This window comes from Patagioenas fasciata, chromosome 1 (genome assembly GCF_037038585.1).
Source record: "Patagioenas fasciata isolate bPatFas1 chromosome 1, bPatFas1.hap1, whole genome shotgun sequence".
Taxonomy (NCBI): domain Eukaryota; kingdom Metazoa; phylum Chordata; class Aves; order Columbiformes; family Columbidae; genus Patagioenas; species Patagioenas fasciata.
Window position 1 is genome coordinate 123,036,418 of NC_092520.1, and position 19,456 is coordinate 123,055,873.

At 38.0% G+C, this 19,456-nt stretch overlaps 1 long non-coding RNA gene across 1 annotated transcript in view; it reads left to right on the forward strand.

Annotated features, from left to right (window-relative positions):
* Nucleotides 1-19,456, forward strand: part of LOC139828926 (uncharacterized) — a 57,805-nt gene that overhangs the window by 25,932 nt on the left and 12,417 nt on the right. The window contains exons 2-3 of the long non-coding RNA XR_011741006.1: nt 11,641-11,765; nt 18,787-18,874. This is a non-coding gene — a long non-coding RNA (uncharacterized lncRNA). The remainder of the gene's footprint in view (nt 1-11,640; nt 11,766-18,786; nt 18,875-19,456) is intronic.

Consider the following 19,456-nt stretch of genomic DNA (forward strand, 5'->3'; position numbering starts at 1 on the left):
GGAACTGAGGGCTCTGCCTCAGCCCTGACAGCTTCTTGTCAGGTCTCCTCACCTCCAGATGGTCAACTGGTTAGCAAACTGCCAAAACCTCTGACTCCTGTGTACTTCTGTCCAGGAAAAAAAGTTCAGCTCTAAAAAGTAGGACTACTACCGTATTTTTCTAAGTTGATTTAAAATGCCAAAGGTTCAAGCTTTGTCAAACACATCAGATTCAACGTAGATCTGACTGCTTTTGTATAATGAAGCACTTGTCTAAGCAAAGCTTGTTCCACTGTTGTGGGTGGCAACACTTTCCATGTCATTGAACTCAAATCTTAGGCCCTGGAGTTTCATATGTATTCACTCAATATCCTGTCCATTTCTCTAGCTCATCCAGTTAGTGGCTTATTTGAATATCCAGCCCATTATACAAACTGAAACAAATTATTTTACTTTGTAAAACTAATTATACGTCCTGAAAAGGTGAAATGATTATGTTTTCAAACCATCTATGGCTTAAAAAAATAAATAATTAAAAAATCAGCAGTGATATTTACAAAGGTCATGAGCAGCAGGGACAGCTTGGGGTTTTTTGTTATTGTTTCCAGTTGTACTGTGTGGACTACTCCAAGTCTTTGGCTGTTACAAGAATGGGAGGAGATATAAGAAAGACTGATCATTTATGTGCATGGATGCATTCACCTCTCTTTTGAAATCAGTTGAGTTAGAAGAAAAGCACTGTGAAAGATTGATTATTAAATACTTCTGAACTAGTACAAAGTTCTCATGTAAACTTTTTAGTAGTAGTTGAATGAATTAGTGAAAGGGTTTCCAGCCACCAGCAAAGTAATAACCAATTAGAAGTTTCCTTTCTACTAGTAAGAGGCTCCTGGGCAGAACGTGGTCTTGATTTTGTGGAGTGTGTCTCAATCATATGAATTTATGGATGAGTACATCTTACTGTTTTTAGTTCACATGCCCTTCTAGTGGTGGATTATGAATCTTAGAGCTTCATAGATAGTCAGCTGGCCTTATCTGCTACTTTCTTTCTCTCTTTTGGAAAGCTTGTTTAATATTTATTCTGTACCTTTTCTAGTTTCGAGCTGATAAATACTCAACATTGAAATCATATTAAAAAGTTAATGTTTTTGAAGTTTTTCAGAATGAAAATGCCTGATCTGATCTTGTTTCACTTTTTCAGAAAATAAACAGGATGCAATAAATTTTTATTATCTTCTGCTCCAAAACTTTGGCAGATTAGCTGCAAAACAAGTTTTGTTTGACAACGTTGTATAAATACTTTTTTCTTGAATGGTGGTGATACCAAAAGATTTAAAACCAAAGGCTTTGAAGTGTTGTCCAATTGTTTCAGTATATACTGCATTAAGAAATGTTTTAACTTTTGTAGCTTTGAAGGGTGTCTTAATATTAAGCAAAAGCTGGTGTGCTTCTGCACCACATGGAAATGAGGAAATATTCAAAAATGCTTTTCCTTTCTGATAGCCTTTTATTGGGTGACACTGAGTGAACACTTCAAAGAAGAAAACCCTACATTTGTGTGTTTGCATAGATCTTAGCTCCAGCCTAGCAGGGGCCTAAGGAACTGGTGTAGTACAAAATGACTGCAGAAGTTTTTTGGGAAAAAGAGCAATGATTTAAATCACACTTTTGTGAAATTGGAATCTCAATCCCTTATTGTTAGAAATGGTGGATTATATGGGTTACTTTTTACAAAATAGAGGGGAAGACTATTTCAGTAAACAGTATCAGAAAAAATCAGACAAAATACAGAAAAAGGACAACCAAAATGTATTTCTTTTATTGAATTTGGTAGCAGAAGGGAAAAAAAAAAAAAAAAAAAAGAGAGAGAGAAAAAACCTAGATGTGAAATGTAAGAAAAAAGAGATCAGTAAGTCTGAAAAACAAAAGGAAAGCTCTATGAGTTTTCAACTTAAAAAGAAAACCTTTAAAATATCTTAGATTATCCATTTTCAAATGCCCTAGTTGTTCATTAGGTTTCCTACTGGTGTAGAGCAGTGGTTATGTTGCAATATTCCATTCCAGCAGTTTGCATTTATTCCTGCATTTGCAAGGGTAGGTACCATTTCAGGATGGGAACTAACGGGGTCTTCGACCTGTAGAAAGAACTTCAGAGGAAAATCACTGAGTAGGAACTCTCCTTTTAAGTGTGTCACTTTTTGCAAATAGGGAACTCTGGAAGAGGAGCCTGAGGATGAAAGTAGCAAATAAGTCTATGAAAAAAGCCTTTAGGTATTAATCTGCCTTTCAATCAGTATGTGCTCTGTGTTTGTGGCCTTCTTACCTTAAGATACCTTTCATCTCTGTGAATTTTTATTTCAACCCTTATGAAAATGGGACAAAAGATTGAAGGTTTTAAGTAATATTTTGAAGTATTGTTTTAAGAGTATGTTGAATCTGATGAAAAGAAAGAGGTTTTTTTGAGTGAGCACTTGAAATATGATGAAATTTTATATAAATGAGAAGTTGGCCTTTCAAAGCTTTCTTATGTTTTCTAGTAATTTCCCTACCTAAAAGAAAAATAAAACTACTAGAGGCTTTTCATAGTGTGAGATAATAGATATTCTAATGACAAGAATAAATATATTGTATGACAAACAGAACAAGAGCAGGAACAAAGGTACTATTGTGCTTAAAACTGTTGGATGACATTTAATAGATGACATACTTTTCCTAGATTATAAGGATTCAGTAACAGCAAAGGATACACATTCTACACATGGATACATATATTCCATATAAATATTTTATTTTCTTCTGCACTTGTCAAAGATTACTTTTAAAAAATTATGCAACATTTATTTTATTCTCTGAAGTGTTTGATAGTGTTCACTGTTGGTTTTGTTGTTGCTGTGGTGGCGTGTTTTTTTTTTTTTTTTTTTTTTAACAATAACTAATCGTGCAATTTAGCTCAAATGGAGGTTTTCTTGTTCATTCAATATTATTTCAATATAAAAATACCTATGCAGCATCGTAGATGGTGCTATATGATGCAGAAGTACACAATCTCACTAATCTCATGTGAAAGCCAGACGTGATTCCATGCACAGATAAAAATGTCAGGCAATATAAACTAATAGAATAGTCTTATGAGAAATAGACTTTTGAATGGCATTTGGTTTCCCTACGCACATTTTCTCATCCTTTTCCAAATATCCACAGAAGACTCATAGAGCAGCTGACCACTGGACTTGTGAATTTCAGTGGAACCAGACTTTCTGGAAGTATCAGTGAAAAATAAGCCAAAGGGAAATTTTTGTTTGATTTTTCTGGATATGTAATGTGTATGATTTTTAGTTTACCCATGGGCTTTCCTGTTCATTAGAAGAAAATCTGGAGCTAGAAAACCCTTTAAAATTAAGCTGTCCAATCCAGCTGAAGCGCCCAAGTTTGCTTTTCCTCATCTATGTAAATCTGACATCACAACAGCCCTGGGTGCTTACAAAGAGAGAAAGGGGATGTTGCCAAAGGAGATCCAGCACATATATCCTTACTATGCTCCTGACTGGCTTGTCAGGGAAAATAAAACACAAAAATGTCTGTCAGAGTGAGGTTTCATAGAAGAAAGGAATGGATTGTAGCATTAGGTGAATCTCTTCAGAAATGCAGAGCTCTTCCCATGCCAACCCATGGGTTCTATCAGTAATTATGATACAACCATAGTAGTGCAGAAATGAGGTTCTGGAATGAGTTCAGAGAAGGACAACAGAGCTGGTGAGGGGTCTGGAGCACAAGTCTGATGAGGAGCGGCTGAGGGAACAGGAGCTGTTTAGCCTGGAGAAAAGGAAGCTGAGGGAAGACCTCATCACTCTCTGCAACTACCTGAAAGAAGGCTGTAGCATGGAGGGTGTTGGTCTCTTACGCCAAGTAACAAGTGTTAGAACGAGAGGAAATGGCCTCAAGTTGCACCAGGAGAGGTTTACATTGGATATTAGGAAAAATTTCTTCATGGAAAGGATTGTAAAACGTTGTACAGGCTGCCCAGGGAAGTAGCTGAATCACCATCCCTGGAGATATTTAGAAGATGAATAAATGAGGTCCTTGGGGACATGGTTTAGGGTGTTGCGGTAATGGTTGGACTTGACAATCTTGAGGATCTTTTCACACCAAAATGACTCTACGATTCTGTTCTATGATCTGAATGCCATACAGATCTTTGGTTTCTGCCTGGGGCCATGAGAGAAGTCTGAAGAAATCTCTCTCCCCAAGTACTGCTGAATTTTATTTACTTGTAATCTGTTTCCTAGCTTCTAGGCTGACATCAGCTGCACCTTCTGGCTGGGCTGTCCTTCCTTTCCACAGTTAGTATTTTGATGAGATCAAGAGCAAATGCTCTGTTAGGTAATCACACAGAAGAGGAAGATAAGAGTGCCTGTGCCACTATTGCATTTTTTGGGTGCTCTTCTCTCAGGTGGGCACTGTGCTTAGAGAATTGTTTTGGCTTTTAGCTCTTTTCCAGTTTTTAACTCTTCAGAAGCTGGATTTCCTGCATGACAGACATATTGCTCTGTCCTGGGTTCTTCAATCAACTTATCTGAAACACAGAGTCTCTCTTTTCACCTCTCTTTGAAGTATACCCTTTTAATGTGAATATGCTACTTCTAGAGGGAGACTTAATTGCCTTTTTTTTTTTTTTTTTTTTTCTGAACAAGGAATAGCTATTCCTTTGATTTTACTGCCTTTGGATGCTTCAAGTGGCTCTGAGTAAGAACATTTGAAATAATGTACTGACATTTCAGATAGGTCTCTGACAGCCTTTCATGGCTACTAGTGCCAAGCTGTGGATTTGCCTTCATTAAGTTGCTTTGTAAAAACTGCATTGTTGTGTGAGATATTCTCCTAATCTTTCATATTTTAAAGAGAAATAAGCATGCAGGGAGAAGTAACTAATCTGTGTACACCAAGGTTATGAATGGTTGGACAGATAGAGATGACTTGTCTGTGGAGAACATTCTGGTGGCACAGAGCTAGTTTAGGAAAGCAGCTCCCTGCTCCCTGCTGCTCTATACCCAGAAACACACGGGTATCCCCAGCCTGTGTGGTCCCATTGCTCTGGGCAAGATGGAAAGTGACTTTCAGTATTCTGCAAGTAGTGTGTGTAACTGGGTGAAAAGGTTTCCATCTGTTTCCAAGCTGATATGATTTGGGCCAGGATAAGGTATTGCATAATTTTCCTCTCCCTTATACAGGTAATCCAATGTACCACTTCCCATTGTTTGGTCCAGTCTATTTATGGTGGCAGGGCTTTCAAGTCACTTGGTATAGGAAAACTGCTAACATGAAAAGTTAGTTTTGCTGTTCTGGTAGAAAGTGGTTTCTGAAGATAGTAGCAGTTTTTAAGTAGCAGAAGTAGGAAAACATTTAAATTGCAAAGCACTTGCTTGGCTTCTCACCACCACTTATGTTGCCACTTACAATCTTTTACATTTCTGCTCTTTGTTCTGCTGGAGTGAATATGTTGATAGAGATCTGCATATTCATATTATTTGAAGATAAACAGACACATACTGTGGTCTGCTTCTCAGTGTCACGTATTAATGAGACCCCACCTGGAGAACTGCATCCAGCTCTGGAGCCCTCAGTACAGGAAAGACATAGACCTGTTGGAGAGGGTCCAGAGGAGGCCACAAAAATGATCAGAGGACTGGAATGCCTCTGTTGTAAGAACAGGCTGAGAGAGTTGGGGTTGTTCAGCCTGGAGAAGGCTCCAGGAGAGACCTTATTGCAGCCTTTCAGTACTTAAAAGGGGCCTCTTAAAAATATGGTGACAGACTTTTTAGCAGGGCCTGTAGCAGTAGGACAAGGTGTAATGGCTTTAAACTAAAGCAGGGGAGATCAAGGCTAGACACAAGGAAGAAATTCTTCAAAATGAGGGTGGTAAAATAGTGGCACAGTTTGCCCAGAGAGGTGGTAGATGCCCCATCCCTGGAGACATTCCAGGTCAGGCTGGACAGGGCTCTGAGCAACTGATCCAGTTGAAGTTGTTCCTGCTCATCATGGGAGGGTTGGCCTAGATGAGCTTTGAAGGTCCCTTCCAACCCAAACTGTTCTATGATTCTGTGAATATTGGCTATATAGATAGGTGTCTTCAATTTTTGTGTTTGTGTCATGAGAAGCTTGCAAAACAGTAGTAAAACTAAAGTGTTATCATCTGTATGGTTTTGTAGAAAACACGGAATATCAGCTGCAGTGTTCAACTCAAACCAACCCTGTTCTGCAAATGGCTCCCTGAGGGCAGAAAAGAGGGGACAAGATTAACTTTCTCATGACCGTTTGTTTGACTGGGTGTTATCAGCAAGCGTCCTCCTATTACCACATTATTGTCCAGATAAGATGGGCTGAGACTAAATGTTTTCTTTGTGGCAGTGGGCATAAAACAATCTCAAGAACCAGAAGAGATCAGAAAACTCCACCTGCTCAAAACCTGACTTTTTTGGGGAATGGATTTTTGTATTCCAAGAGGGACAAACTTGAGGGACAATGGGCTTGTATGTGGTCTCAGCAGAGTCTCAAGTCCTTGTGAATCTTGATTGCCATACTGGGGACTTCAGTCATCACTCTGATGTTAAGCACTGCTCTTGCATATGATTCCTGCAGGCTGCTTGGTGGTACCAGGCTGCACTGCCCATTATGGTGGCTTTCCTCAGGACTGGAATGTCGAGGGGCACAGCCCTCTCCTAGAGGTGGTTTCACCTTCCTGTGTTTTACTGTGATTTCATCTGTTTCTCAATAGAAATCTTATTCTTCCTTTCTAAGTGTGTAGGTAAAAGCGAATGCAGAAGTAGACTAAAAGGAAACTCTGTTTTTCTTGTCTTATGTTATAGTAAAAACCCACTGAACACAATTTCCATAGTACTAGCCCTACAGCAAAGCAATGAATTGTTGAAATATCAATTTTAAAAGTTGTTCCTATGTAGATAGTGAAGCAAAAGATACAGATGCAGTGAGTTCTTTCACATCCCATTAATCCAGATGTGACTTTTGATGCTGAAGTCTGAGCATCTCATTTTGAAAATGCTGTTCTGTTCCCAAAGCCCAATCTCTACTCTTCTTGGAGAGCTACATCTGACTCAAGTATGAAGTAACATAATACTCAGGCATTTGTGCCAACTATAACAGTTCTAGTCCTTTTAAACATAAATGGGAGACTACTCTGCTAAATCATTGTGATTTTACATAGACGTGTATGCACCTACCTGTCAGCTCATACTGTTATAAAGGGTCTAAAATGTAGAATGTGGACACCTTAAAATTGTGTATTTTCCACAGTGTACATTTGTGTGGTAAGTGCTATGCTCTTACCTTTATAAAAGTTACAGAAGTATTTTCCTGTTGTTTGCAATATTTGCCTTTTATTTGCCAGGAGGAGCTCAACAGGGTGAAACTCATATTTCACTCTTGTGTATTCAGTGAATTGGGTTTTATATTTTTAAATACTGTTTTTTTCTGGGAAGTGGTAAATATATTTTACTCATTACTTTCTTAGCTATATGTTCAGGTCCAGTTAAAGACTATATTTGAATTTAAATATATTAATTTTTTTTGGGGGAGCAGTTGTTTTTTCTTTGTAGATTTCTTTTTTTGATACGGGAAAGTATGGTTCTGTAATGACATATTTTTTTTGTCTTTTATCATAGAGCTCCTTTACAATTTTATATCTGCATGTGTCAGGGAGGATTAGCTGTTATCTCTTTGGTTATTGTTGTATTCACTGAGAAGTTTACATTTTTCCCTGTAACTAGTGTATGAAACCTTTTTCCAGAAGGATTCAAACCAAACCTCCATATTTTTTGTACACAATTTATGAATTCTCAAAATCCAAACACTCTTCTTGAAAATAGCAAAGATAGTCAGCTCAGAACACTGGACTGAGTTCTCCTGACCTCTGGGTTACTAAAGATAGTGATTTGGACTTTTTTGTTCCAATTCACTTTTTCTAAGAATGACTGTCTGGGATAAAGACTAGTCTAAATAAGATTGGCTTAAGTCATCTTTCTGAGGCTGTCTCTGTAAGAGGTTTTATGCCTTAAATTTGCATACCCAAAATGCTCTTTGGAAAGCCCACATGTCTTTTATTTTTTTTTTTTTCTTCCATTAGCAAACTTGACTACAATGTCCTTAGGGCTTCATGCAAAAGATGTCATATCAAAGTGGTTCCAATGAGAGCATTACTTTCTCAGGAGTATTAAGTGTACTTGTACTCAATAAAAGCTGGACTCTTTCAAGAGCAGAAACAAAATCTTTAATAGGGAGATACACCAAGGAAATGATGAGCAAATGTAAATGGAGCCTCAGGTATATGCCTGATCTTGAAAAAAACTGCATTATAACAATCAGAACCAGTCTTCCATGGTCCATCCTCCCCAACCCCACTCTCTAAAATTCTAAGTGAGGTGTTGGGTATCAGATGTTGCCCCACATATGTACCTTGGGCCACTGGACTCATGTTGCATCTCCCTGGGTCCCCATGGGCACCTCCTTTGCTGCTGGTGTTGGTAGTAGCTCCCTGTGCTCTCTGTTGCTGCCCAGATCCTGTGTTCATTTCTATTCAGAGCTTCAGTGTGTGGGAGAGTACCTAGTGAAAGGACCCACACTTGTTTTAAAAGTTTGTTTGTTTTCCTTTTGCGAAATCCCATTATAAGGCACTTAACTGTTGTACATGACATGCATCTGATAGATGAGAAAGAAACGAACAACAGAGGAGTGGGTTGTGGTTCTGGTACTAGCTTGTTTTATGCAGTCACCTGTCAGCCTCCACCCTTTTTCCACCTCCCAAAAGCTGATGAAGATGCTGACCAACATCAACCAAATCTCTCTGGAGCAACGAGTCCCAAAGGGATGCGGTTCCTGGAAATAGATACTGTTTCATGGAGTGTGTCACCACTCAGTGGGCACCTCCATCTCTCATCAGGGCATCTTCCTCCTTGCACCTAGGGATAGGAGGAAGAGAGAGGATGGGAACAGGAGCCTTCCTCAGGGAGGATGGGAGAGGGGATTGTGGTGGGCACAGGAGACAGGAGAGGACTGTTTCAATGGCAGATCATGGGGAGCGGGAGTCACAGGGCATTTTTTTTTGTTTGTTTATACTTCAGTTTCTCATGGAATAGCTGTTTTGGTTTTTAATGATGTATGAGGAATACTGCCAAAATTCATTTGAATTTTAATTAAGCCGATTGTACCTATTATCCACTTAATTTCCATGAATATTCTGCAGAATATAAAAGGAATATTCACTGGAGCAATAAATGCTATGCTAATTCTTTGGGACAAAAGTGGGACGTGAGTTTTGAGTCCATAATTGTGAGTATTCAAAATGATAACCTATTTTATATGGTATTCATCCAAAAACATGCTTCATTTGAGTCAAAGTCAGAGGCTTAAGTGTGTTTCTAGACTTCAGGGTATGTGTATAGCTTCTGCAGAATTAATACATGAGCAACGAATCAGCAACACACTGAGCAAAACTGTGTCTAACCAAAGTATTATCCCAAATCGCAAAAAAATAAAACAAAACCTTAGGAACTGCAATTTGACTATAGGTTTTTATTTTTTCAACAAAAGGTTTATTATTCACAAAGATAGTTCTTCTTGACAGCTGTGGAATAATGATTCCCTTCACTAGCAAGTCCAGCGTGAGACCTACCATACAGGGGAAAATGAAGGGAAAAAATACAATAAAACAGTGAAACAGGACGAAAGAAATGGAAAGACATTCTGTGCTTAATCCCCAGACATAACACATTTAGTACAATGCTCCTGACGGAGCTTATACAAATCAGATTTGAGACTTTTTCAATATGTGTTAATATTCAGAACATTGTTACGTAATGTGTGTCACGTTATTTTCTCCATATATTTTATATAATATTACCTAACAGCACCTGCTTGTACATAATTATATTTCTTTATTTTAGTTGGTCAGTTTCCAGTTCCACTTTCTAGGTAGCCATATACCTGTGATAACTAGCAGAGATAAATCACTGTATCTCTTATGCATTTGAGTTTTCTTACTGACTCACACAAAGTTATTTAAATGGGTAAGGAATCATTCTTAAGGCTTACTCTTTGAAAACTCACACTGATTTTTGCTCCTACACTGGATGTTCTGTGAGGGAGGTGTTTTGTTTTTCATTTTTGTTGTTGTTTGGTTGGTTTTTGTTTGTTTCTGACACCTTTGGGCAAGAGGAGATTTTTCCATAATATCTTGTAGTATTTGTTGCTGTCTTTAAACATCACATGGAGTATGACAGAAGTTTTGTGACTTTGATTCTGAGAGTTTACCTGTTTCTGGCATTTTACTGTTTATTTTTCAATAAATCAGCTAGACTATTTGCATAATGCTATTAGCAAAAAAAAAAAAAAACCAACAACATTATAGTAGAAAACAGAACATTATATATCTTACAAATCAATGTTTTGTAATTTTTTTTTCTGGAGCTTTTCTTTTTATTATTAAACATAATTTTAATAATACTAAATTTCAGTGTCTCTTCAGTGATTGTTTTTGATTGCTTTAAAACTATTTTAACTCTTAGTTAAGACATTCAACAAAGTTTTTCCTTTGAGGCTTTTTCTGTCTCCTTCAGTGCAGACAGGTATTTTGACAGTGCACATATTAATGTGTGTGCTTTTAATTTTAAATGGATGACATGGAGGACATTGCCTTTTATTTCAATTTAGTTGAAGTCTCTTACTTGCACCATAATTTAAAATGAATAGGGACTCTGAAATCTGGAATAAGTGTCCAGAAAGGATCATTTCATAATCTATTGCATATATCCATCTGAATGCATATTTGATATGCTGATTTTTTTTTCCCTTGGTAGGAAGAAGAAATCCTAATATTTATAAGCTGTGAGGTTTTATTTTAGTATAAATAAAATTCCAAGCTATAGCCTATATGAGACCAGGATACTGAAGTTCGGCACCAAAAGAGCTTGATTGTGTTTTTCCTCCCTTTCAATGAAAATGCAAATCAATATACAGTATATAATTATTTTGTCTGTATAGCTAAGTTGATTTAGCACTTAATTTTATTCAATATATGTTCTATGGCTGACAGAGCAGTTAGAAGGTGTAGCTGATTGGTACACTCTCCTTTCACCTTTGGAGACCTCAGTTTAATCCAGGCATAGGTCACTCTGAACATTAGTTTCGATAGGCATGTTTTACTTTTTAATGCATGTTTGTCCACATCACAAACACATCAAGCAACATAATGCAGTTAACTGTCAATGCTGCAGACAAGCTGATGAAGATGTTCAGATGGGATTTTGAAGAGTGTTTGTTGTCCCTCAACAGAACTGTGATTCGGAGCAGCCGAGCTCAGTTTCTCCTGAATTTCTGGTTCTGACTTGTCACTCAATTACTTAGTTTTCATGGGCAGCAAACACATGTACTTGAAAAATACGGTTTCCCCAGTTGCCTTCCTGAATGAAACTCTTTACTGCAAATTTTAAGAACCTAAGGACAACGCTAGCATGGACATTTTGATATAATCTGGAAGCATCCATTTAAAAACATCTCTTGTTGCTTCTTTGATCTTTAAAGTCACAGCAGCAAAGTAAATCCAACCGTAACATTAGCAGGTGTTCTCAGATGTGATGTTGATTTGTATTCCAGTGTTACTTGTGTGCCAGCAGCCTGGTGACCCCATCCCAGTTTAAGCAAGAATCCCTGAGGCAGAGCTTGGCACCAAATCTAGAACTCCACGACAGGAGCAATGTCTCTCTGTGACTAAAGTGCAGGTAAGAGCTTTATTATTTCACACACTCCCTATATGACTTCGCCATGCACACCCCCTATTTCTCATAAAATAACTGCGTGCTGAGCAGCAAAAAGGAAAAGCTAAGTGGAAACCGGTGGGGATCTGTCTGCAAGAGGCACTTGTGCCACTTACACATGCAGGTGCAGTAGCCTCGTCAACTGCAGTTCCTCTGTCTCACACCGAGCCTGCTTGCATGAATAAGGTTTCCAGGATTTGTTGCTAGGCCTTTTATTTAGCTTTTCAAGGTATGACTGTATTTGTGACATGACTGTAGTGTAATCACAGGGAATAATTTTGATGGATATCAGAGCGGGAGAAAGAGAGATGCTCACTGAGCCCAGTTGAAGCATATAGAGTCATTTATGTCTTGTCCATAAACATATGAAGTATGAGAAGAGACCCCTGGGAGGTCAGTGACACTAATGGAAAAGTTAAGTGTGAGGCTGTACAACTGGACTGGATGCCATTTTCTTCCAACTTGTTATTAATTTAGACAAAGCAATCTAGAGCTGTCAGGGGTTTAACCTTGGCATTCACCTCTGTAAATTATCATAGTCTCTATCACCTTAATAACAGGAATTCAGATCGGGGTGTTTGTCTGAAGGGTGAAGTCTCGACCTACTAGGTTAAGTTGTGACTTGAAAGGAAGCAATTCATTGTTATTATCTAATATGTTTCTTCACTATTACCTTTTAATATGTTTATTCTTCACTTCGTTAGCAGCTGATCTTCTTGAAAGTGGTGCAAGGTGAAGATGTCAGTCTGTACCAAATATAACATGTAGAGTAATATGAACTGGCCATTTGTCTAACCAGACTGTTCATGGCCATCAGAGGAAACATAGCCTAAGTTCCAAATGTTCATACCGATTTTTGATATTGTAAGGAAAGGTTAGTGCTAGCAGCAGTGAAATTCTGTTCTCCTTTTCAGTTACAGTTGCATACCAGCTGTACCATGTAATAGCGCAATGCTTTTTTTTTTTTTCTTTAAAAGAGCGTATCCTTCTCCGTGCTCAGAATTGCAACTGGAAAAGACCTTTCTGATTCAGTGGTCCAAACTGTCACCTCCCTGACCTTACAAAATAGACTTTTCAGCTTTTGTATATCACCTCCTGCCTTCTCTGTATCTTCTGCACTCTCATCACATCCTCGTCCACACTGACATTTGATTCATTGAACTGGATTTTGATAGAGAAGTCTCGTGTTAGCCTCTCTTCTTGCGAGACTGACAAAACCTTTGTGATAGATAAACTTTCTTTTGAAAATTGAAAAAACCTAATATATACCTGCCTCTTTTTTTTTGGTGATTCTGCACCCATTGGGTAGGGCAGAAGGCAGCTTAAGAATCAGGGCATCTGTTTTATGACATTTTTAAACTCTGCCATGGAGAAGCAGAAGTAATTTCATGTAATGTTAAACAACAGCTAGGTCTCTTTTCCTTGTCTAAGGAAGCATAACTCATTCTGTGCCTGTGTCCCTAAATAGTAACACTTACAAGCCTTGACCTTTCAACAGAGAGCTCAGCTCAGCTTCATATGTGCAGAATTGCCCCATAATGTAGCCATGCATAATAATAAAAACAATTTAAAACACATTAAAACATTAAAATCCCCACACTTAAAAGCTTAGACCCAGACTTTTCCACATTAATTCATGTTGAGAAGTAACTTGCTCTGGTAATAGTCCCAGTGGGATGGTAGTGGCATACTATGCACCGCAAGTAAGGGTGTCAGAGCATTACTTAATAAATAAGCAGTTGTGTCCTTCTATTTTCCTCATTTATGGCTCAATGGTCTTTGTGTCCAGTGCATGATTTCTTCCTATGATCAGCCCAGTTCCAAGAGCCTTCTTCTGGCACTGTATGTGTACATATGTTCCTTTGGCTTATTTTTTCTGATTAATAACCAGAAAAAAAATACAGTCGTTAAAGCACTAGCTTGAGTCTAATGTTTTTATCCAGACTGGTGTCACTGTTGGGGAAGACTGAAAATGTTTATTTTTTCAAATGACAGTGTAGGCATGCTCACTCTTGTGGCAGATTTCTGGCACAGAAGGACTGAATCCTAGCAAGCTCTGTGAAATCAAGTCACTGATACCATCCGTGATCCCTCATATATTTGGGAAAGTTCCAGCTTGTGGAAAAATAAGTCAGGCTTTGATATAGTCCTTTATTCTGTCTCCTTTGCTTCTCCAGCTTGTCTTACCTTTACTACCAGCCTAAAAAACAAGAGAAATAAGTTCTGTGTAAGAATAAGACCTTTTTCTGAGTTTAGAACAATGACTTTTTATGCTTAGAGTGGTTGAACCGCCATGACCATATTTTGCAAAGCCCAGGTTCCTTACTTCAGATGATGAAAGTGTCCTCTGCCTGAAATAATTCAAAAATTTAGCAAACTTTGACTCAGAAACTGTACTTTATTACACTTATCTATCAAGTTCAGAAGAAAAAAAGGCAGTCACACTCCAAACCAGTATGTTTTCTCTCATCTGGTTCTGTGGTCTGATATAATCCAATGCAATATGCAACTTCTGTCCTTCTGCACTAGTCAAAGTCTTTGTCCATGTTTTCCATGGCCCACACCTCTGTTTTCTCTGAACTGAGCTGCTCCCTTTGTATCAGTCAGTGATCAAACAAATGATGCCTACAGCTTACACTAAGAGACCTACTATTGCTAGTGCCTTAAATCTAACTTAGGTAGGTCATCATACTCCCTTATTTTCACTTAGTCTCATGGAGGAAATAATGGCTTTCAGTTTTATTCAGAGCTTTTAAAGAGGCTTTACTATTAGATCAGCAAAATTTGAAACATATTCTGAGTATGTTTTCTCTTTTTTTGTGAAGCCAATAACCCCAGTTGCTTGTTCTCATACAAGATAATATCACAGTATACCTGTTATTATGCATTTTACTACTATCTACTATGAGACTTTTTGCAATGGAGGTGCCAAATCTATCCCCAGGCAGAAGGTAATATTTCAATGCCCAACAGCTTGTCAAAACCCCTACACTAACTATGGTGTATGTTCTCCACCTACCTTATCAAATTCTTGCTTTATATCACAGTGATGCAGTGTGATAGTTACAAAAGCTCTTTGATTTACAGTAAATGTGTTTTCTTAAGACTAGAAGAGAAAATATGAGCTTGACTGAAAGAGTTCCTCCTCTCTAAGAACGAAGAGTGTCCATCAAGATTGAGTCTATATTAATGAAGGTTGTCATCTACTGTCATCCAACCTGGAGGAGCAGTTTGGTAGGCAGTTATGAAAGCTCTGGCTTGAGCTTGCTTTTGTCTGAGCTGTTCTCTATCACTGTCTCCAGTAACTCTTCAAAACTCTTTTTTTCCAAGGTGAATAAGGGATAGGTATCACTTGTCTGAACTGCAATTCAAGAATAACAGCACCATATTCAATTCAGTTTTGTTTCTGTGAAAAGCATACCAACACAATGTGATCTTCATAAGAATGAGCAATAATAAAGTACCTTTCTCCCTATGTGATTTCCACAAATCTGACATGATAGGGGAACTGGGTATGCAATACCAGAAGTGGGTATTGGAACCAAACAAGCCCTTTCTAAGGAGTGCCTTCATGTGCAAGTATATCCTAATACACTGCAGACTATCCTTTCATAGGCTTTTTTCCCTCCAATATTCCTTTTTTATAATGTCCACAAAGATGAGTACTACTGTCTTTGATCTAGTAAGTATGGATATTTCTCTTCAGCTTCCCCCATTTTATTTTTAAAGGAACAATACTTTATTTCAGTAACATATTTTCTTTCAACTGTTTAATAAGTGAAATGGTGCTGTTCACCACCAACTTTGAACTTTTTTTTTTTTTTTAATTTAACATGATTTTTTAGATTTAAATAATCTGAAAAGAATAGCATGCTTACACATACATTCCAGACTTCTGGAATTGTAATGAAAACAATATTAAGGAAGAAATAATTAAAAATAGAGTGCTTCAACACTTTAAGTGCTGACTTTCTTTCGGTGGATGTTAACATATCTTTATATTGCTGACATTATAGCAAAATTGCCTAAATGCCCTTCTCTATTGTATTCTAAACTTCCATAGGTACAAATAGAGGAAAATGATACCCTGCTATTAAATTCGCTCAATTTTCTGCATTTATCTATCAATGTTCAATCTTTTGCTTTTACATGTACACCTGATACTTTTGTAAGCACCTTTTCCCTCAGCTATCATACAAAACATTGTATGTTTTAGATGGCTGACATAATATCAAACTCACCTCCATCAAAATCTACCAATTCAACTCCTCTCCGGCTACTTGACCCAGGCTCCTTCTGAGCCGTTCAGCTGTGGAAACAACTCAAAAGAAAACAGCTAATGATGGTAAACTGGGATGTCATGGTTCTCTTTATGTATGGCCATTTTAATACAGATAGAGCAGGCCAACAATGACTCATCAGTAGCACCAAGCCTGCAATTTTGCTGTGTTTGCAATTTCAAAGAAGAAAAGAAGCTCACAATTACATGTATTAAACTTCCAGATGATGCAGAAATTATGATGTACATCTTTTATGTTATCAGTCAAACTGTAGGGAGATAATGTCAGGTCTTTATGTGGCCCAGGTGCACATTTCTTATAATTTAATCAGCACAAAGCACCCTCATTTCAGCAGAGAACTCTAATTCATGCTGTGAAAACCATACCATGCCCTCTGTCTTCCCCCTGCCACTGTCAGTAAATTACAACTAACAATTCATAACTGTTACCTGCATTTAATCTAGCGCCCTGTGCAGGGAGTTCAGCCAGCTCTGCTTTACAAGCTGATAACGTTATATAGAATGTCATGAATTATCTTAATGGAGATTATGGATATCAGAAGGGACTGCTTTAAAAAACACCCAAACAGCTAGTTTTAGGCAAATGCATGTGGGAAATGCATTCATGCTGACCTCTGGCAATGATGTCCCTCAGCTCACTAAGGATGCATCTGTGGTGGGAGTGAGCCAGCTACCTGTCTACTTTCCTCTTTGTTTCTTGTTGCCTTCCTTTCTGCCCCCACTTCCTCTCCTACTCTGTCACAGGCCAGGGATTAGGGTAACAGGCTGAGGAAATAGCTATACTCATGGGCCAGATCCTGCCAGCAAAGCAAAGTTTGTAAACCCAGAAGAGTGTTAGAACAGAGAGATGACCTGAGGTGATGCTCAGGGGAGTGGGAAGCATTTGCTTGGTGTAGAAATGTGGTGCAGGGTTGGGAAGAGTTTTTGGGCATGTATATTTGTTTTTTCTACCTGAAATGTGACTGTTGAGCTTGCTGTCAACATGGCTATGTGCTAATTCTTGCTGGCGGTGGGGGATCCTTATTGAGGAGTGCTAGGAAGGGGAGTTGGGCTATGAGGTGCCTGTGGATGAGGGGCCGCCTGCCAGCTCTGGCTTGTACCTCTTCCCCTGAACATGTCTGTTGGGCTGTACCCCTCTGGGAAAGTCCTCATGGCTGTACATTCTTAGAGCTGGAATGACTGCCTTCATATTACCCCCAAGATATAATGAAGCAGTTAGGGCTGCTGTTTTGAAAGTTGTCTAAAGAGGATTTGGTTGCTTAGTTCTCATCAAAATCTGCTGGGAAAACAGGTGCCAAAATCCTGGCTTTGACATCATAAATCTGCCTGCACCAAATGAAAGCAAGAGAGAGAGCTGAGAAAGACAAATGTCTCTTCAATTGAATGAAACTAGCTGATATCATGTCAGGTTCAAAGAATTTATGTTTCTCTATATGTCTTTTCACCTTTGCCTACTCAAAAATGAAGAGTGGTTGTGGGGATAAAAACTCCACCTGGAAAGTGTAGTAGTTATTTTGATGTTTTTAATTTTCAAATTGAATTATCATATTTTAGTTTTAAAATTAATTAAAAAAAAACAGCACCAAGGGAAAAAAAAACCAAACAACAACAACAAACTACCCCACACTAGTCAATGAAAAATTCATTTCTTGTGAAATTCATTTCCAGTGAAAACTGTTTCTGGGTACAGGACTGACCAGTCTGTGTGGATTGGTATAAACTATGTGAAAATATTGAAAATAGAAAAATTTACATTTTTCATCATGAAAATAATATTTTTGTATTCAAAGGATGGGTGCATAAAAAGTAGTCATAGCTTAATCTCCACTTAAGAAAAATATTTCCATTCATTTTACTTCTAGGCATAATTTACAAGAGTTTAATAATAGCTGATGAGTTAAAACAGACTAGAAATAAAAACAAACAAACAAAACCCAGAAACAAAACAAAACCAAAACCCATTAACAATGGTTCCTCCAGTTGCTGACTGTTTATGTATCACGTTAAAGTGGTGCTGTTAAAGATAAAAATGCTGTGGAGGGCAGAGAGGACCAATGTGCCTTATTTCTAAGCTAAGAGCTGAGCTCTGTCTTTTCATAATCTGGGTAACTAGAGTATGTTTTATAAAAGGAAAATAATTTATTTTAAAAATTCATGATTCCTGTTTTGGCATTTCTCTGATCATCTGAACTTTCATAAATTGAAAAGATACAGAACTTTCTTCAGAAGTCATAGGAGAACATCTTTATTGGCTGGTGCAGAGCAATATTCTTGTAGTGAGCATGAGACCATCAAGTAGGCATCATAAATCCAAACTGAATCCCACTGTATTACTGCACACAACTGTATTCATAAAAGTTCACCCATGTGATTATAGGGAAGAATATGAGAGTTAGATAAATTCATTCTGGTGACTAATGCGTTGCATATCATATACTGAGATACTCAGGTATTTCTCAGTTTCCTTTTAATAGATTTGTTGATATCATCACAGCTCAAGATTAACAGGGCTCCCAGCACGTGAATGGGGTCACTTGTTCTTTGTGCAAACTAGAACAAACAAGTCCAGATCTTCTTTCCAGAAAGGATCTAAAGAGTGTTTGAAAAATAACACACAGATCATGTTGCACATATCTTACCTCACTGCAATTCAGGACTCCTGACCCTGATTTGTGTACATTGCAGATGGAACTCACCAGCTGAGGAATCATGTGTCACCTGTATAGCACGTTTACAGCTTGCTGTAGATCAGTACCATGTATCCTAGCTAAAGGTAACTCTGATGTCTTTTCTTTGATTTCTTGTTATTATTTGTGGTGTTGAGGTTATCCATGTTTCAACTAAATGCAGAATGACCGAACTGTGGGTTTTTCTCTCATATATTTTGTTTTTATTCATAGTTTGCCTCTCTGTAGTGGGAAGTCTATCACTGCAGTAGCAGTGGTGTCTAGTATTTTGCAACTTATACTCTGTTAAGGACTGTCCAGCACAGTTTGTTACCTTGAGACCAGAGATGGGTGTAATGGAGCAACAGGTTGAGGCAGCACAATCACAAATGTGGATTAGAACATTGAGTATTTGCTAGACACCCCACCATGCTAGGAGTTTCCAACAAAAAGCCGTTTGCAAATCTGTAAATAAATCTGACTGCCTCTTACTGTGATGGTGATACACAACTCTCTACAGGTTTGCTGGCTATGGCAGAGCAGCTGAAGTTTGTACATTGTTACGTAGGTGACATGTACAGAGTATGTTGATTTGTACATGTTACAGAGTTTGCTCAATGTTTATGGGATGCACAATTTGTGTACTCTGATGTTTTGTATAAGTGGTAAACACTTAAAATTTCAAGTGT